At 46.9% G+C, this 18385-nt stretch overlaps 1 protein-coding gene across 1 annotated transcript in view; it reads right to left on the reverse strand.

Annotated features, from left to right (window-relative positions):
* CACNG4 (calcium voltage-gated channel auxiliary subunit gamma 4) overlaps window positions 1–18385 on the reverse strand; it is a 46431-nt gene that overhangs the window by 11743 nt on the left and 16303 nt on the right. The window lies entirely within an intron of this gene.

An 18385-nucleotide genomic window follows, 5' to 3' on the forward strand; every position in this document is an offset into this window, starting at 1 on the left:
AGTGGCTGTCAGGCTGGGTCCCTGCTCCATGGCTGGGGCTCCCAGTGCCAATCTCGCTCCCATCACCCTTCCCATCTTACCCCAGTGAAGTGCCAGTAAATGCTGAATTGTCTGAGGCCTCTTCAATTACTCTCTAGGCTGCAAAAACAAGTCCATAAATCTCTTCCTGCTGCAGTTGAAGCCCTTATGTCCCACTCAAGATTGGCTCAGCTTTTAATGGCATATTTGTTTAGCTAACTGGGAGTAAAGTCAGGGCACAGCATGCACTCCTGGTGCACTCCTGATCCCTGGAGGGACAGCACCAGAGCTGGCCGGACAAACCCCTTGCTCCACTGGACACCTCAGCACTTTGTCCATGTAGGTAAAGCTGTCCCTGAGCATTTTGTGCTCCTTGCTGTCACAGTTACCCACAGTGTGAGCTGCAGCTGGGTGGCTGTGGCACAGGGAGCTGCACGGGGAGCTCTCCCCAGAGAGCTTCCTGCAGGAGTGAGCCCTGAGCTGTGATTGTGCCGTGGTGCTTTCATTATTCATTAACCAGAGCTCTCCTGCTCGGGAACACATCACCCAGCCTGAGTGATCCCTGCACAGGAGCCTCAGTGCTTACAGCTCGAGCTGGCAGAAGGATTTAAAACCCATCACTTAATACTACTTTAACAGAAGCACAGCTGCAGTCTGTAGGATATAAATGTGGATTTATTTCACTACCTATTACCAATGATTACAAAAATCTCAAAAGAATTACTAATCCAGAGGATTTAAATTGCACCCTGTGAGTGTCAACTGCAGGTTTGCTACTACAGCGCATTAAATTCTTCCAGTAAATGATGTATCAGCTCTAATTGCAGCAGCAGCTCAGGCTTTCTCTGCACAGCACTTCAAAGGCTGGGAACAAGATGCAAGTGGCTCATGTCACATCTGGAAGTGTCACACCTGTCCTGGCTGCCAGGTGGGGAGAGCTGGGCCTGCTCCTGCTGAGCCTGTGCATCCTGTGCTGGCCACCACAGGGGCTGCTGCTCCTCAAGGCAATGCAAAACTCAGATTTTAAAGATGCCAGAGTTTATTTTCATGGCAGTTCACACAATCATCCCCAGCATTACAGAGCCTCTGAGACTGGATGGTCATTTCATCAAGTCTCTCCTTTAAGGTGTGCAATTCACAGGAAATACATTCAGAGTGTGATTTTTATCCTCTCTATTTATTAAGGGAAAAAAAATCGAAATAATTTTCCCATCCCAATTTCCCATGGAAATGGGCTTCTCAATGACTGTGCTTGTGTGTGTATGGGTGGGGCCACCTCTCAGTCTGCACACCTTGTCTGTCTGTAGGTGTTGTACTCTGTGTCCTCACACTGAGACCAGGCAAGGTTAGAGGAGATAAAGGGTGAAATTTCTCCCTGTGCTCAGAGAAACTGCGTCTGCCCCATCCCTGGAAATGTCCAAGGCCAGGTTTGATGTGGCAGCCTTGCATAGTGGAAGGCATGGGTGGAACTGGGTGAGCTTTAAGATCCCTTTGAACCCAAACCATTCCATGATTCTGTGGCTCTCCAATAAATCGAAATAATTTTCCTCCAATAATAAAATAAAGAAATAACAAACTTCCTCCAATAACAACCTCCAGTAAAGGTTAAGGTAGTTGGCTGAATTTATCCAGAGCTGATATAAAAGCAGAAGTATGGCAGGTGACTGAGCTGCAGGGCAGACAGGGAGATGCCTGGAGGAGGGAGCTCAGTGTCCCCACCCCAGGCTCCTCTTGCACGCTCCCAGAGTGTGGACATGGCAACAGCCCAAACAAACACCTCCCTCCAGAAACTCACTCAACAGATGAGGAGGAGTCTGCAAGACTGAAACATTCCCCAAGCCTCTTGTGTTGCAGCACTGATGGACTGATGGAGGGGTTTGGGCTCTGTGGAATGGCTCAACATAATTAAACTGCTGAGTGAAATGGGCCCCTCAGCAGAACTTTCACAGAGGCCATGAAGCCATTCCTTCCCCAGCAGGGTTGGAATGCACCAGCAGGACAGCACTGATGAGACCTTCATTTCCTGGCTCTTCTATTTGGAGCCTCTCACATGGAAGAGTATTAGCAAGACTAGCAGAGGTAAAAAACAGGTTAATCACCTCTCTGCCCTGTCCCCCCACCCAAAAAAAATATCTGGATGAACTTGAGAGTTCCTTTTTATTTTCAGTTTTTAGGAATATGAGATTGGTCATTATTAATTGGTCATTATTTATCTGGCTAAATTATTATAGAAATTGAAAATGACTGTGAAATTTGGACCTGTATTGAAGCCTAGGAATTCAAAATATTCTCCCCGGTACTTTTTATGTAGTTCAGACCAGAGATACTGGTTAAGGGTTCTCTCTAGTGTCTGTGATGTTTCATAGCTAATAACAGCAGCAGACTGAATAACTTTCTTCTATAAACTTAGCAAGTGCAATGTAATTCAGCAACAGCTTATTAAACTCTCAGTGAGGCTTGAAGTTGTTATCAAGAACTCTGGTGATCTACACAGTATTGAGGCCTCTTTCAATCCACAAAGTATCTGAAATAAAGGCTTGCTAAGAAAACTAACAATACCTCTTCATGAGGATGGACTTTGAAATTCAGATTTGGCAAAAATTCAAACTAGCTGGAGAAGCTACTGAAGCAGTGGTCAGCTCTACAAGCTGACAGCAGAGTCTGAGTTGTATTTATATGTAAAAAATAGGAGCAAGTCAAAGCTGGGCTTTGGTGGGATACTCATCTCCATGCCCTGGCATGTACAGCAATGCATAAAGAGTAAAAGTCATGGAATGGCAGAGGTGTCAGAAAAGGAAAGGCTCAATCAAACCCAGTAACAATCATTCTGCAAGCACCTGCACGAGGGCTGAGCTCCTTGAAGCTCTTCCCCAAGGCTTCCCAGGAGCTGCCCTGAAGAAATGGGCAGGCAAGCGTGGCCACAGGTCCACACTCACAGAGGCACACAAAATGGCACACAAAACCATTTCCCACCCAGGAGACAATGGGGGACAGAGATTTTCCTTCTTGCTTGAGTTTGGGGATACAGTCCCTCATATCCTTGGGAGAGGAAGATGGAATATTTAACTCCTACTGCTGTACCCACTAGAGAGAGATAAATAAACTGCAATCACTGCCTAACAGATACTAAAATATTGAGAAGCTCTTCTAGATACCTCTTGAGAGTGAGATATAATATCCCACTGAGATGCTGTAAGTATTACTTCTTTCTTTGAATGATTACTGATACGTTTTTAATGATGCTTTTAGAAATACAAATATTAGAATGCATTTTTTCTCCTCATACTCATAATAACAAAAACTTTGTTCTGAATTTTGAGCCAGGACTTCAGGATCTGCATTAATGATAATGAAGAGGTAAATTTTCTGAAGTGCTGTTGATGGTGTTAGAACAATTTTTTTCCACTGGTTGCAGCATACTTAGCTGGCAATTAGGAACTAAAAAGCATTTCTGACTTGGTTCTGCTCTGTGTTCAAGGGCTTCTCTGGCAAGGTTAGTACTTCCCAATCTCACTAAGTGTTGTTCAGACAACTATAATTAGAGTGTGATGTACTCAGATAACATGATAAGGGAGGGAACTGTAGTGCCTAAGTGAAGATTAAGCTTTGTTTTGGGCTTTGAGATCTCAAAATACATTGAGATTTCAACAGCAAATCAAAGTAGCGATCCCAAATTCTGATGACATACTGCCTTCTCCTTGCTCTTTCCCAAATAATCCTTTAATAATCCTGCCTCGACCACTGCAGATTGTTCTTTGGGTTTTTATTTTTTGATGATTGAGAGTGAAGATTAATGCTTAGGATGTAAATGCTCATTAGTCTGTAGCCATGCATTTCATGATCCTGGTATTGTCCATACCATCAGCCATGTCTGAGAACAGCCATTTCCTGTGGTCAGTGTTTATCCATGCCAACATTCCCTGATACCCTGGAAGAGTTTGCACAAATCAGCACTGGAAAACAGAGTCCTCAAATGTCTGACAATATTTGTCAATACAAGGCTGTACTTTTGTTTTCTCCCTGCCCTAATCTTGAAAACTCTACACAGCAAGATCTTCCCATAGCACTTCTGCTCTGTTGTCATTTAAAAGAGGTTTCCAGCACTGCAGACTGGAGCAGCTCTGCAGCAGAGGGCCCTGTCTGCGGGGGACTTCTGTCAATAGGGATTTGTGTCTGCCCGTGCTGAGCAGGGCTGCGGGAGGAGAAATCTGATAGCAGTGGGGGAGAGGGCTGGGCTGCTCCCTCCTGCTCCATCACCTCCTGCACAGCCACTGCCCCCTTAACCCCCCCAGCTGCCAGCCCTCCCTTATGCAGAAAACACTGGCTTTGGGACCTGGTACAGAGGCCTTTCTTGTTTCCTCATGGGACACCAGACATTTGCAGTGTCTTGGATCAAACCCTCCCCTGCCAACTCGCCCCATTCCTGCAGCTCTCCAGCAGCTCTGGATATTTGGGGCACACACGTGCACACTATTAATAGTGTGAAGCAGGGGATTCTCCCAGAGGAGGTGCATGGGTGGGATGGGAGCTGTGAATTTCAGCTGCAGAAGTGGCCACTTGGCTTCAGCAGTCACTGCAGACAGGTGAATACACCCACAGCCATCCACCCCAAAACTGTGTTTAGGACTAGTGAGAGGTCCATTACCTTCACTTGGATTTGCACCAAGATGAGTGGCTCCTAAGACCATTGGATTACTATAATCCTTTGAAAGTAAGGTTTGGGACCTGGTACAGAGGCCTTTCTTGTTTCCTCATGGGACACCAGACATTTGCAGTGTCTTGGATCAAACCCTCCCCTGCCAACTCGCCCCATTCCTGCAGCTCTCCAGCAGCTCTGGATATTTGGGGCACACACGTGCACACTATTAATAGTGTGAAGCAGGGGATTCTCCCAGAGCTGCACTGGTGGGATGGGAGCTGTGAATTTTGGCTGCAGAAGTGGCCACTTGGCTTCAGCAATCACCTGCAGACAGGTGAATACACCCACAGCCATCCACCCCCAAACCTCACCAACCAGCCCATGGCTTCCTGGCAAATGTGGGACTTCTGGGATGGTTTGGAGACATGGAATGAAATTATTTTCAGCATCATTTGACAGCAAGTGGTGTCAACACCTTCCACTATCCCAGGCTGCTCCAAACCCCATCCAACCTGGCCTTGGACACTGCCGTGGATGGAGCACCTCTCCTGTTGGGGGGTGACCTCTAATTCTGACAGGAACAATTTTACTCTCTGAGCAAAATACTCTTGGGGTTTTTCCCTGTTGCTTGTGGAGACAGGGAATACAAGTTGCAAGGAGCTGACTGTATATTAAAAATAAGGCAATTAGTAAGGTACCACGGGAAATTTGGACCGATGGTTCTGCTTGTTGCATCTATTCTGTGATTAAATACTGTGCCTCAGTTCCAGAGCCAGCTGTCAGCCTGATTTACTGCAACACATGAATATCTGAATGGTTAAATGACAAGTTTTCTGAATATATCAGCACAGAGAGGGCTGACTGACAGACAGTGTCACAAACCACGAGGAAAGTGTGACAGGGAGAGCGGGGCTGCTGTAACAGAAGTTGCCTGAACACAGTCCCAGGACTGGCTTTCCTTAATGGCATGGCTTTACACTTCCCTTGGACATCAGTGGAGAACCTCTATTTATAGGAGTGAGAGTGTCTCAGGGCTGGACTCTGCCAGGGCACAAGAGAAACAGTTGTGTATTTTTTTCCTTAGGAGGATTTCTCTGCTGACAGGTTCTGAAGCCCTTTGCTGACTGATTTGAGCAATAGCGAGCAAAGGAGATCAGACATGCCAAAAAATGTTCATCTCCACAAAAATATCTATCTGTGCACTGTGTTCATTTGTTTGATTTTCCACCAGCACAGCTCCCCTGTCTCACTGGACTGACACCACAGCACATGCAGCTGCTGCCTTTGCTTTCTTCTCATTCCTCTTGTTACAAAATAGCCCTCGAGAAGAGGAATCAAGGGTGCACCTCTTTTTACTTGCAAAACCTGCTTTGTGGTGCTGCTGGCCAAACAGGGGTTATTCTAGCCCTGAGCTCTCCCCTCAGACCACAAGGAACAGCATTAGATATTTTCTTGTAGCTTGGAACTTTCTGTGTTAAGCTGTCCCAAGTTTGATTATTTGTCTCCTGCTGCTCGCTGAGAGTTTCACAAGGCTGTCCTTAAGTTACTCGAATGAGCACAGATCCCACGGGCCTCTGCCTGGAGATGTTTAATGCTGTCATTATAAAAGAAATCATGAACTATTGATGCAGGTCATGTGCAAAACACACCTCATGTGAATTTGCTTCTGCACAATGCTGCTGTGAGCCGCCTCCATCACCGTGGAGGATGCAGCCAGCAGAGGAAGAAGCCTCAGGAGGTTAAATACACATTTATTGGGTGTCTGCCTTAGAAAAAAGTTTGGCTGTTGTAAGAGCTGGAAACTTCAAAGCATAGGCTGGTTTTGAGACAGATTCTGTCTGACACCCTCGGAGTCCTGCCAGTCCTGGAAATTTGTCCATATGACAGTTTGTATTTTTGTTTCATCCTGAAGAAGAGTTTGATGAAGAGCACTGCTCATACCTGGGGTTATTGTCATATTTTTGCCAGGGTAGATCCTGTGTTCAGAGAATGCTCAGGACATAAAAAGAGTAGGAGTTTATTCCCTTTCCTGTGGGCTACCCTGGTGCCACAAACCAGCTGGACAGGACAGATGCCTGTGTGTGCCATGGTCAGGCCAAAGCAAATTCAGCTCAGCTAAGTCTTTAAATGGAATCCATCCTTACTCTTAACCATGTTTCTCTACAGGTCTTGAGACTGTGAAAAAAAGAATATTTTATTTCACTTATGGAAGTGCTTTTCTTCGTTATCTTTCATTCCCTAACTCAGAACTCACTTGTTTCTCATTGCAGGAAGAGGAACTGCCTACTTTTGGGCCAGACTCTGATTTCCCTGTACTGGGCTCCAACCTGTCTCACCCAGTGATATCAGAATCTGGCCTACTCCCTTTTGTTTGCTTCCCATCTACTTCCCGGGCAGAAAGACAATTATTTTAAAACGTTGAAATGTATGAAATTTGCCCCACTTTCTTCCTTAGGAGCTGTCATCTCAAACAAACCCTTTGGGTTCTTCTTTTGATCTATTTTCAATTGTCTGGTGGGCAAAGCAAAACTCCTCCTCCAGTCTCTTATTTTCTTATCTTCTGCTGTGACATGAATTTCCCCTTTTTCCAGTCCTCCCCCTCTGCTGCCTACAGACCTTCAGCTGCTCGGAGCTTCCTGGCAGTCCCCTGGTGTCAGGTGAGGAGCAGCCACTCAGGATTTGCTGCCTGCCCCATTTTGCTCCTCTTTAAGGCTTTTAAAGGCAGAACACCTTCCCGGTGTGCTCAGCACCTCGGAGGGCTCTAAGGAGCTGGAGGAGCTGCTGGAGCAGCTGCTGCTGCCCACGCACTGCAGAGGAGCTGGGGCTGGCAGGGAGCTCTTGCCTGGCCTTTATTTAGTGCTCCCCATTCCCCCCCAGCCTGGCAGGAGCAGGTTTTCTCCAGGAACAGGTCTTGGTTTATCTTGTCATTGATGTGCTCACTCCATTCTCTTCCTTTCACGTAGTAAATGCTCCCTCCTGTATTTACTGTAGACTTTCTGTGAGAGAAGAGTCTTACACCCCACTCTCCAGTATTTAGAATATCCTAATCTGCTTTCCCCAGCTTGCCTGCACTGTGGCAGTGCTTGATCTGATTCCCTTTTGCTGCATGCAGCCTCTCCCTGGTTCTCCTGGACAAAGCCCTGTGTGCTGGAGGAGAGGCTGCCCACAGCCCTTCTGCCAGCCCAGCCCCACAGCAGGAAGGCTGTGCTGCTCTGTTCCTTGCATTGCTGTTTTTGCAGCTCTCAGACTGCACTGGAGCTCATGCCTGGTGTGGACCCCTCTGCTCTGAGTGCCAATTCCAGACTGGAGAGGCTCCTGCTTGGGCAGCTCCACCTTCATGGCACAGCCACCCCTTTTTGAACTCTCCTGAGTCCTCTGTGGCCTTGGCTGATCTCCTCCAGATGCCAGGGGATGCTCGCTATTTCCCAAGGAAGTTGGGTACTTTGCTTAGGAGGTAAAAAAATCCGCTGCTCATGGAATGACAGAATGGTTTGGGTTGGAAGGGACCTTAAAGCTCATCTTGCCCCAGCAACCTTCCACTATCCCAGGCTGCTCCAGGCCCCATCCAACCTGGCCTTGGACACTTCATGGATGAAGCACCTCTGCTGTTAGGGGGTGACTTCTAATTCTGACAGGAACGATTTTACTCTCTGAGCAAAATACTCTTGGTTTGTTTGACATTCTGCAATCCAGGATGCACCAAGCACTGCTTCATACAGCCTGGAAAAGCATCTCTAGATTCTGGATCACCTACACCAGAAGATATCCCAGGAAACGCCTACAGAGTTTCAGTCACTTATAATTCATATGGAAAACACACAGCCTCAGCAGCTGACCTCCTGTTTTCAGCTGGGCAAATACCATCAGAGATGTTGTGCATTTGTATTTCTGTGTAAGAAAGGAACAGATTCAGAGAAGATGCTTTGCCTAAGATGCCTTTCATATTCTATGACAGCCTTTTGTTCCATTATAAGATTTTGAGACCTTGAGCGATGTTAGAAAACTCGTGGCAGCAAAACTCATTTCCCAAAGATTCACCTCACCTGCACATCTGGGAGTTAATAAAACACATCACAGTGTCTGGCTGCTGTCCTTTGAATTCTCTTCAGTCATTACAAAACTGCTGCCAAAAGTACTGAGTGTCCTTGTGCTACCACAGTGAATACCAATGGTACCAGAGAAACGCAGGGCAGTGGCAGAGTAGGGGACAGTTGTGTGTTACCTCTTGGTTTAGGCTCCTCACTTTCCAGTTTCTTCAAATGTTTGCCTCATAAACCAGCATTTTGGTCACAGAATTAATGACTGAGGTTATTCAGCAGTGCTCCTGTCCCTTCCCAGCTGCCTTTCCTTGGCCAAGCAGCAGATAACAGAGTGTGCTGTGTAATTCCACAAGCCCTGCTGATGGGTCTTCCTACTACAATTTGCAATTTTCTCCTTATCAACCATATCCTCTCCTACTGCTTCTTGGATGGCAAAGTGGGGCAAATTTCAGGGGCTTCTGTTTTAGTCTCTTCTGTTGTTCCTTTTTGCAGAGCTTATTGAGGGAATGTCACTGTGTTTTCTAGGGAGAGAAAGTCTGACAAACTTCCAGCCCTGACGTTCAGTTTGCATTTTGTAAATCAACAGCACAGGGAAACAGGGGCAATCCCTCAGGCTGGGTATGCCATGCTTGTTTTGGGGCAACACTGGTGATGCTGCTTGAGGAACGTTTGTGTTCAACACTGGTGATTTGAGGAACGTTTGTGTTCAACACTGGTGATTTGAGGAACATTTTCAAGTCAGACACAAGTCAGCCCTGCCACGGTGAGCGTTCTCATGCCTGGCTCAGTCCCAAGAAACTGTCAACATTCCTGGTTTGTCGTGGGGTTGCTAACTCACTTCTCTGTGTCTGCTTTTCTCTCCACCACCCCAGCCCACACTTGCTGTGTTCTGCCTTCACACCTCGGCTCGTCCTGCATCTCCTGCCTCAGTCCTTTATCCAGCAGCCCAGAAGTTTGTCTCACCACTCACTTCCATATTTTTCTCTGCTGCCACTTTGCTGGGGCTGTTTCTGGGGCTGATATAATCCTCCTCATCCTTTTCAAGTGAATTTGGAGCTTGGACAGAAACCTCCATTAGAGTTCTGTAGCTGGTTTTTCTACCTTAGCTAAAATTAGTCTAACACTTGAAGAGCTGGTGTTGGCTTCTTAGGTGAGAGCCTTCATCCATCAGAGCTCTGAACTGAGAGTCATCCTCTGATGAGCTTCCAGCTCTTACTTACATTCTGGCTCCAAATACCTTAATTTAAAGAGGTACTTTAGTAACTGGCAGTGCTTTTGGCACAATATATCAGAGACTGAGTTGTTTTTCACAACTGTGAATGGCCCCGCAGGGACCATCACCGCCCCAACACCTCGGTGTGGGAAATGAATGGTGCTGGCTTGAATCTAGCCAGGATTTGCACCAAAATCTGCTCTTTCCCCCAGTACTCTTGACCCTGAGACAGATTCAGTGGTACAGCAGGGAGGCTGCTGCCAGTCCATCAGACTGTGAGAGGGCTGAAGTGCCAAACTGCATCGGGTGCAGTTCTGAGAACAGGCCCTCGTTCAGCCTGGTGAAGTTCATATGCTGCAAAATGACAAATCATGTTTATTTTCACAATGTCAAACCATGCCTTTTTCCTGCATCTGCACAATTGGAATCAAGTTTCCCTTAAGGGGTAGTTTGGTTTTTATCCATATGGTTTCCCTTCCTTTGGTAAGTCATCAGTTCTCCCTCATTAACGTGATCAACCAGGGCTGGATGGCTTCACCTTTTAGGATCACAGCACACCTACACATCCTGTCCCATGGCTTGGTATTTCCTGGGGGTGGAATTCAAGCAAATTGACATTGATGTCTCTTCAAAGTCTCTACTGAGTTTGTAATTTGAATCACAGTCGTGGTCACCTCTGGGGTGCTTTCTGAACTACCCGAAACACCCCCAGTGCAATTGGGATGCTCAATCCCCTCTATTTTCTGCCACTTCAACTTCCACATGTATACAACCTCCAGCTGCTGCCTTACTGTTCTTAATTTCTACTTTTAGTCCCTCTTAAACTGCCATTCTCTCCCCCATTTTCTGAAACATTTTCATTTCACACCAGGGAAGGCTTGCAGCAGTCTAAAATTTAAGAAACAACTCTCCAGAACGAGGACCTGGGAAATCCTTGGGGATGTTTGGGGTAACTTGCACAGGGTGCACCTGGTGTCTTCTTCTCTGATGGAAAATCCTTCCAGATCTAGTCAGTAGAAAAAATTATTCATAATATGAATGGTTCATACTATTGATATTTTATTAATAAGGAGATGGTTAATATTATTGATGCAATCAATACTGAGAACTGATAATTGGTTGTTCTGATTATTGATGGTGAGATCTCTTGGTGTAGCAGAAGCCTGCAAGGCACTAAATAATTACCTCTCTGCATTAAATGAATTATTGTCAGCTCCAATAGCAGGGAATGTCTCTAACCTGACATCTAGAGCTGAACTTTCTTTATAAACTTTCTTTTGGTTCACTCATACATCGTAAAGTTGGGGTTTTTTAATGAAAAAGCATGAGGTTTACACTGGAAAGTAGTGATAGAGGACCTTGCTAGTGAATTGACTTGGAATATGCAGGATATTTGGACACTCCTGGAATCTTGTAATGATTCCACATCTCTTAATCCACGTAGATTCATCATCAGATGGTGGCATTCAGAAAAATAGTTGGATATTGAAGAAGCAATAGGGAAATAAGAGTCCATAAATCATCCTAGTTGAAAGGAATGCTTGTAATGTGTCTGTCTTTGGAATGCAGTGACCTTGAGCTGGATCTCCATTCGTTTTGGAGCACACAATGAGTCTTCCTGGTCTCTCTGCCAGCTTGTTGAGTTATACATAGAAGCCAAGCCTCTGGAGATTGATCATGCCCAGCCAGTGATGCAGGACAGAAGCAAGGCACATGACAACAGGGAATCCAAAGGTTGGGAGAAAGGGGTGGAACTGCCAAACCCTGCTGATGGCTGGGTTTGGGAAATGCAAGGCAAAGGTCTCAGTAATCATCTGCATGATATATCAGTGTGAGAGACACTCCACCAGGAGAGATTAGTGCTGTGCAGGCTGAATACCCAGGGCTGATGTCTAACCTTGGGAACAAATAGCAGAGCTGCTGGAGAGACTGAGCAGCTTCCAGTGGGAAAAAATGAAAGGAACAAAAATATTTTGCCATTGTTAAATCCTGGAAGGGAATATAAAGGCAGCATGTAGGATTTAAACTTGAATTAGAGTTACTACTGCCTTGGTTATTCCTGATTCCCAGCAGTGTGTGCAACCTGAAAGGTGCTGCAGAGCAATGTGAAAAAAGAGCAAAGGAGCAGAAAAAGAGCAAAGCAGCTCTTTGGGGCAGAATGTGGAGGAATGGGAGGTGGTTCACAGAGGAGGAGGAAAAGAAGTTTGGGAGAAAGTGGGAGGGAGAGAGAACTGAGGAGATGGGAGAGGTGGGCAGGGGGTGGCTGGAGGTGAGTGGGGGGCCTGGGAGAGGAGCAGGGGCTTGGCTGATTGGGGGGACCTGTGGAGATGGGGACCAGAGGGTGAGCCAGGTCCTCCCTGAGAGCCCTGCCTGAATCCCAGCCCTACCTAAATCCCAGCCCTGCCTGTATCCCTGCCCTGCTGAATCCCAGCCCTGCTGAATCCCAGCCCTGCCTGAATCCCAACCCTGCCTAATCCCAGTGTTTCTGAATCCCAGCCCTACCTAAATCCCAGTGTTTCTGAATCCCAGCCCTGCTAAATCCCAGCCCTGCTAAATCCCAGCCCTGCCTGAATCCCAGTGTTTCTGAATCCCAGCCCTACCTAAATCCCAATGTTTCTGAATCCCAGCCCTGCTAAATCCCAGCCCTGCTGAATCCCAGCCCTGCCTGAATCCCAACCCTGCCTGAATCCCAGTGTTTCTGAATCCCTGCCCTGCTGAATTCCTGCCCTGCTGAATCCCAGCCCTGCTGAATCCCTGCCCTGCCTGCATCCCAGCCCTGCTGAATCCCAGTGTTTCAGATTCCCAACCCTGCCTGCATCCCCACCCTGCTGAATCCCATCCCTGCCTGTATCCCAGCTCTGCTGAATCCCAGCCCTGCCTGAATCTCAACCCTGCTGAATCCCAGTGTTTCAGATTCCCAACCCTGCCTGCATCCCAGTCCTGCTGAATCCCAGCCCTGCCTGAATCCCATCCCTGCCTGTATCCCAGCCCTGCCTGTATCCCAGTCCTGTCTGAATCCCTGCCCTGCTGAATCCCAGTCCTGTCTGAATCCCAGTCCTGCCTGAATCCCAGTGTTTCTGAATCTCCACCCTGCCTGAATCCTGGCATTTCTGAATCCCCACCCTGCCTGCATCCCCACCCTGCTGAATCCCAGTGTTCCTGAATCCCTACCCTGCCTGCACCCCATGTCTGCCTGCACCCCAGCCCTGCCCAGCTGAGGAGCCAGAGCTCCTTCCTGCCCAAAGGCAAAGGGATGCACAGCCACTGCCTGATGAAAATTAAAAGCCTTAAACTTTCTAATTCCCAGGACTGATTTAAATTATTACAGCTAACAAATGACCTAATACATAAAAATGGAGACAGCTACCAAATAGATCTGTTTAAATGAACACATGGAGAAGAGATTCCATTTGGCACCTGCACCTGAAACTTCCTATTTCCTAATGCAAACTAAGCAGTGACAAATAAAAATGAGGCTGCAAAACCAGCATGACCTCTTTAAGCTTTAATTATTCATGAGAACTGTTTTCTTCTCTGCTGAGATTCAGAGCAACACATTTAAGTGGGTTCCTCTCAGGTTTATGGGAGACGTACGTTCCTTGTTACACCAGCTAATAAATGCAACTAAACACAATGACCCAACAATATTTGTAGAAACAGCATTTGGGAAAATGTGTTTAATGAATCAGAAGAGCCTTAATCTAGTCAGTCTTGAAAAGCAAAACATATCATGCAAAATTACAATGCACCAAAGCACAGACTCATAAATATTTTATGGTCGAGATTTCTGAGTTTACTTTCAGTATTTCAGGATTGTGTTTTTACTATGAAATGTCTCTACCTGCACTGGGGAAGGACAGTGGTGATGGGAGCTTTGAGCAATCCAATTTAGAATCCCAGAATTTGCTTTAAATAATGCATGTGAGAGTCCCAGCCCTTACCATCATCAGGCACATCTGCCATTGTAACCAGAAATGCTCACTGCCTTCTGCTGTCCTGGGATGCCTTGGAAGAAGCCAGGAATGTTTAGAGCTGAGAGGAGAAAACCAAAACATTTTCCTTTTGCTGGGAAGACTGGGCAAAGGGCAGATGCCCTGTGCCTGGTGTGGTGTCTGTTGTGCCACTGACTCCTTCCCCCTCAGCCCTTTGTGTTTCCCTGCCCTTGGATAACAACATCCTGGGCTGTTGGGGAAGATGAAACAGGAAAGCCTTATCAATATGATTGCCTGGCAAAAGATTTTGAGAATATAAAAACTATAAGCAAGATTGAAATGAAAGCAAGCTCTGAGATCCCTCAATTACTGAACAACTGGAAAACAATGGTGTGGCTGGCTGAAGGTGATCCCCTTTTGATGGAACAACACCCTCTGCTTGCAGACAGGCCCAAGGGGCAGAGCAGACCCTACAGCTTGGCAGAAGGGGCCCAAGAGGAGTTTTTAGGGTTTAAAATGTAACACAGTATGGTAATGGAATGATTCTTATAGGCTGTATGGAAATGCTATAGGATTTGTATCTTGTACTACATTGGTTAGTGAGAATTGGAATATTCAACACAGAAGATGATTTATTGTATTGGAATGGGAACCACACTCTCTTACACTTTTGCTCTCTTACCCCTTTTACTCTCTTACCTTTTTTACTCCCTTACCCTCTCACCCTCTCTCCCCCTCCCTCTCTGGGGCCTGCTCTGAGCTGTGCTGGCAGCTCCCAGCAGGGCCCTGCACTTGGCCCTTTGCAATGAACCCCAAGTTCCTGACCTGGCTGCAGAGATATCTCCTGTCCGTCTGTCCCGACCATGTCTGTCCCCCCTGATGCTCCTACACTGGGGACCTGATTTCCCCCTGAGTTCAGAAAGCAGGGGAGGGCCAGTCTGTCACCCTTGGTGACACCTCCTGCCAGGGCCACATCAGGAGGCACGCAGCAGCTCAGGGAGCGCTGCCATGCCCAGGGGGGATTTCCAGCTCCTCTCCCATTCAGACACCGCCTCTGGCATGGTGCAGAGCTGACAGCTCCTCATTTCCACCGAGTGCAACCTCCTCTTCCTCTCAGGAGCCTGGCTGGGCTGTTTGGGGCCCCTGGGGCTGAGTGTCCCCAGGGCAGCGTCCCTGCCAGGCCCTGGCAGACAGGCAGAGGCAGCCAAGGGGCAGCTTTCCAAAACCTGCTTCACGGGGCCGTGCTCTGGTACTTACTCAATCTTTACAACTCACTGAGATGCTGCCAATATATTTTTGCCAAGAAGACAAAAATACGTCTCTTCTTCCTACTCCCTCAGCCTATGAAAAATCTCAGTTGTGTGCGTGAAGAGATGCTCTGTGTGTGTGTGCATGTGGGAATATTTAGAGGGGGGAAAAATAGAGTTTCTGTTAACTTATTTTCCAGTTGAAAGTCTGCCTTGTAGCCAGGGAAGCACTGTTTTCATTGGTTATAACTTTGGGCAAAAAAAGCCTTACTTTGTGCTGAGCAGAAATGGCAGTGAGGGAACTGGGAGCAAATCCTTTGACTTCTCCATGGCTCATGTTCTCTGCTCGAGGATGGATGCCTGATGGCTTATAAATAATTTGGGGATTTATGGGTCAAACAGCCCTGTATGACCAAAGTTGCCTGATAATGGGCAAAGAAGAGAGGCATGATCCTTTCAGGGTGGTGGGGTTCAACTCCCCACGGGTCTGAGAGACTCCAGGTGTTTCACATGTTAATTAAAACTCTTCCACCCAGCCATGATTTGGAACTCCAGCTTTGTTTTCTGAGTGGTTGGGGTCCTTTAAAATCACCTGGTACAAAAAGGAGGGACTGGAGGCTTTTTCTAAGCTTCCCAGCATCTTTGCTCCAAAAAGGTGTACTCCTTTTCCCTCCTTCCCCTCCCTTTCCCCCCAGACCTTGCATGACTTCAAGGCATCAAATGTTAATGAAAGTTTGCCAGGCTTCAAGGGCTGTGAAATGGAAGTTAAAAATCCTGCACTATAGGATGGCTCTAAAAATACTCAGTCATGAAGCATCACCCAGCTCCAGCAGCTCTCCTGCACCCAGCAGCATGCAGCAGGGCTTTCTCTCCCAAATAAGCTCTGGACAAAGTTTGCCCAGTGACTGTGGATTACTTCTGCTCTACAGACTGGAATCACCAGGTTATGGCCAGCAAATACCAGCTGGGGAGTGAGGATCTGCTGCATCAGTGAGCTCTGGTGCTGCTGCCAGGGCAGGACAGGGCTCTCCTGCACTGCTGACTCCAGGCTCTGGGATGGGATGTCCATCCCTGGGGAAGGGCACGGCCCCAAAACACCCTGTGGGTTGGACAGGGAAGGTCTGATGTCAGCCTGCTCACCATGAGGGTCCAGCTCCTGACTCTGCTCTTTGGTGTCTGTCACAGACATTTATGAAAAATCCTTTCCTTAGGATTTGTCCTCCTGAGAAGCTGAGAGGCCTCAGGAACAAAATGTAAATATTGATTATCTGCTGCTATGGAATGCAACAGGTGCATCTGGGATTGGTCTCATGTGGTTGTTTCTAATTAATGGCCAATCACAGCCCAGCTGGCTCAGACTCTCTGTCAGAGACACAAGCTTTGTTATTCATTCTTTCTTTTTCTATTCTTAGCCAGCCTTCTGATGAAATCCTTTCTTCTATTCTTTTAGTATAGTTTTAATATAATATATATCATAAAATAATAAATCAAGCCTTCTGAAATGTGGAGTCAGATCCTCCTCTCTCCCCTCATCCTCAGACCCCTGTGAACACGGTCACAGGTGTCATTTGTTATCCAGGGTGCTGGGGTTGGTTTGTAGGCTGAGCTTTGATTTTTTAGGCACAGCATCACCTAAACTGCTTTGCAGACCCACTCCTGCAGGGTCTGGAGCAGGAGGGCTGTGCCCTCAAGAGACGTCAGTGCTTTTCTGCAGCAGCTCCCCACAATCCTAGCAGACATGTCCTGCTAACCTGCAAATGCTGGGTGGACCCAGGGTTCACATGGGCTCCAGCAGGGATAGAGCCATCCCCTTGTGCTTTAATGTGCTTTATCTTGAATTTGTTTTTTCTAACAGTGTTCTCATGAGTGAGAATCTGGGAGCTGCTTTCCCCACACCTTTCCCACAGCCTCCTATTTCTTCTCAGAGAAGGACAAAATCCTTTTTCCCCATGAAGCAAAGGAGGAGCCTGAGCTCCATGGCTTGGATGGTGATTTGAAGCCCAGCCCCAGCACGGTGTCTGAGCTGCTCCCATCACAGGAGGAGCCAGGGAGGCTGTGACAGCTGCACCTCTGAGTCACACAGCCTGATGAGCCCCTGCTCCCAGGGGACAGCACTTTGCCTTTGGCCTCCAATGACTCCAAACTCTGCTCAGAGCTCAGCAAGATGTCTGCACCCCAAACTCTGGCTGCTCCCTGAGGAGCCATGCCCAGGAAGGGACAAGGGACACTCAGAGCATGTCCCCAGCCCACAGGGGCACAAGGTGGGGTACATGATCCAGGTGTGTGCAGAAAGTTCTGTGTCCCCAGGCCTGGCCATGCTCCAGCCCGGTGTGAACACATTGCACAGGCTCAAATGGCTATTTTTGAGCCAGTCACTAGAAATAATTCATGTATGTGCAAGTTAAGATTCTGCTTAAAAATCACCCTCTGCCTCAGAAACTTTAAACCTGAGACATCTACAGAAGCAGATGCTGAATTTCATTTTACAAGGTTCTTTCCAGCTGTTATGGTAAACTTAGAACCTCATCCTGCATTTCTTCCCTTTAAGGATTTTTTTTCATTCAAATAACTCCAATTTTAGTGCTGGCAGGAGCAGGGGCAGGTGCAAGTGCTGTGAAGAATCTGCCCCTTTTACTGGACCAGATGAAGTCTTGCACCAATCACTGAGATCCATGATAGTCCTTAAAAGGAAAGTTTGAGTCATAAACATTCAACTTTTAAGGACTTAAAAATAAATTTCTGCCTCTGCCATTAATTTATTTATGGTATGAACCAGGTTTTGGAAAGCTCAAGGTGCAGGTTTGTGTGTGTTAACTATAAGCAACAGTGCAAAAGGAAAATGCTTTTTTATCCATATGAGAGTTCTGTAAAGTGTGTTCTATCCTTAGGAGAGTAAATATAACACATAAAAAAATATGTAATCATTTAAAGTTTGCAGGAAAAGAGGCAGGAGTGATGGGAACCTTTGAAATGATAAATGTATGGATTTATTTCACTGCCACAGTGGGGTTTTAAATTAGTTTTATTTTTCTTTTATTTCTCCTTGTTGACAAGCAGGGCTGCACTGCTCTGCAGATCTAATGTTTACAGATAAGGCAAGACAGAAGGTCAAAAATTCTATTCTTAGTTATTCTTGTATAAGGTAATCTCCTTGTGCTGGTGACAATGCAGAGTGATCTCATGTCGCCATGGGTACCTGAATCATTCCTGTCTAACAGCAACATTCCCCATTCCCAGCCCCTCCCCTGGAGTTCTTACGTAGAAAACCCAAAGATATCTCCTAGAAAAGCTTCATG

Source organism: Agelaius tricolor, unplaced genomic scaffold (genome assembly GCF_023055355.1).
Source record: "Agelaius tricolor isolate 1412-34295 unplaced genomic scaffold, bAgeTri1.0.p SCAF_32, whole genome shotgun sequence".
Lineage (NCBI taxonomy): Eukaryota > Metazoa > Chordata > Aves > Passeriformes > Icteridae > Agelaius > Agelaius tricolor.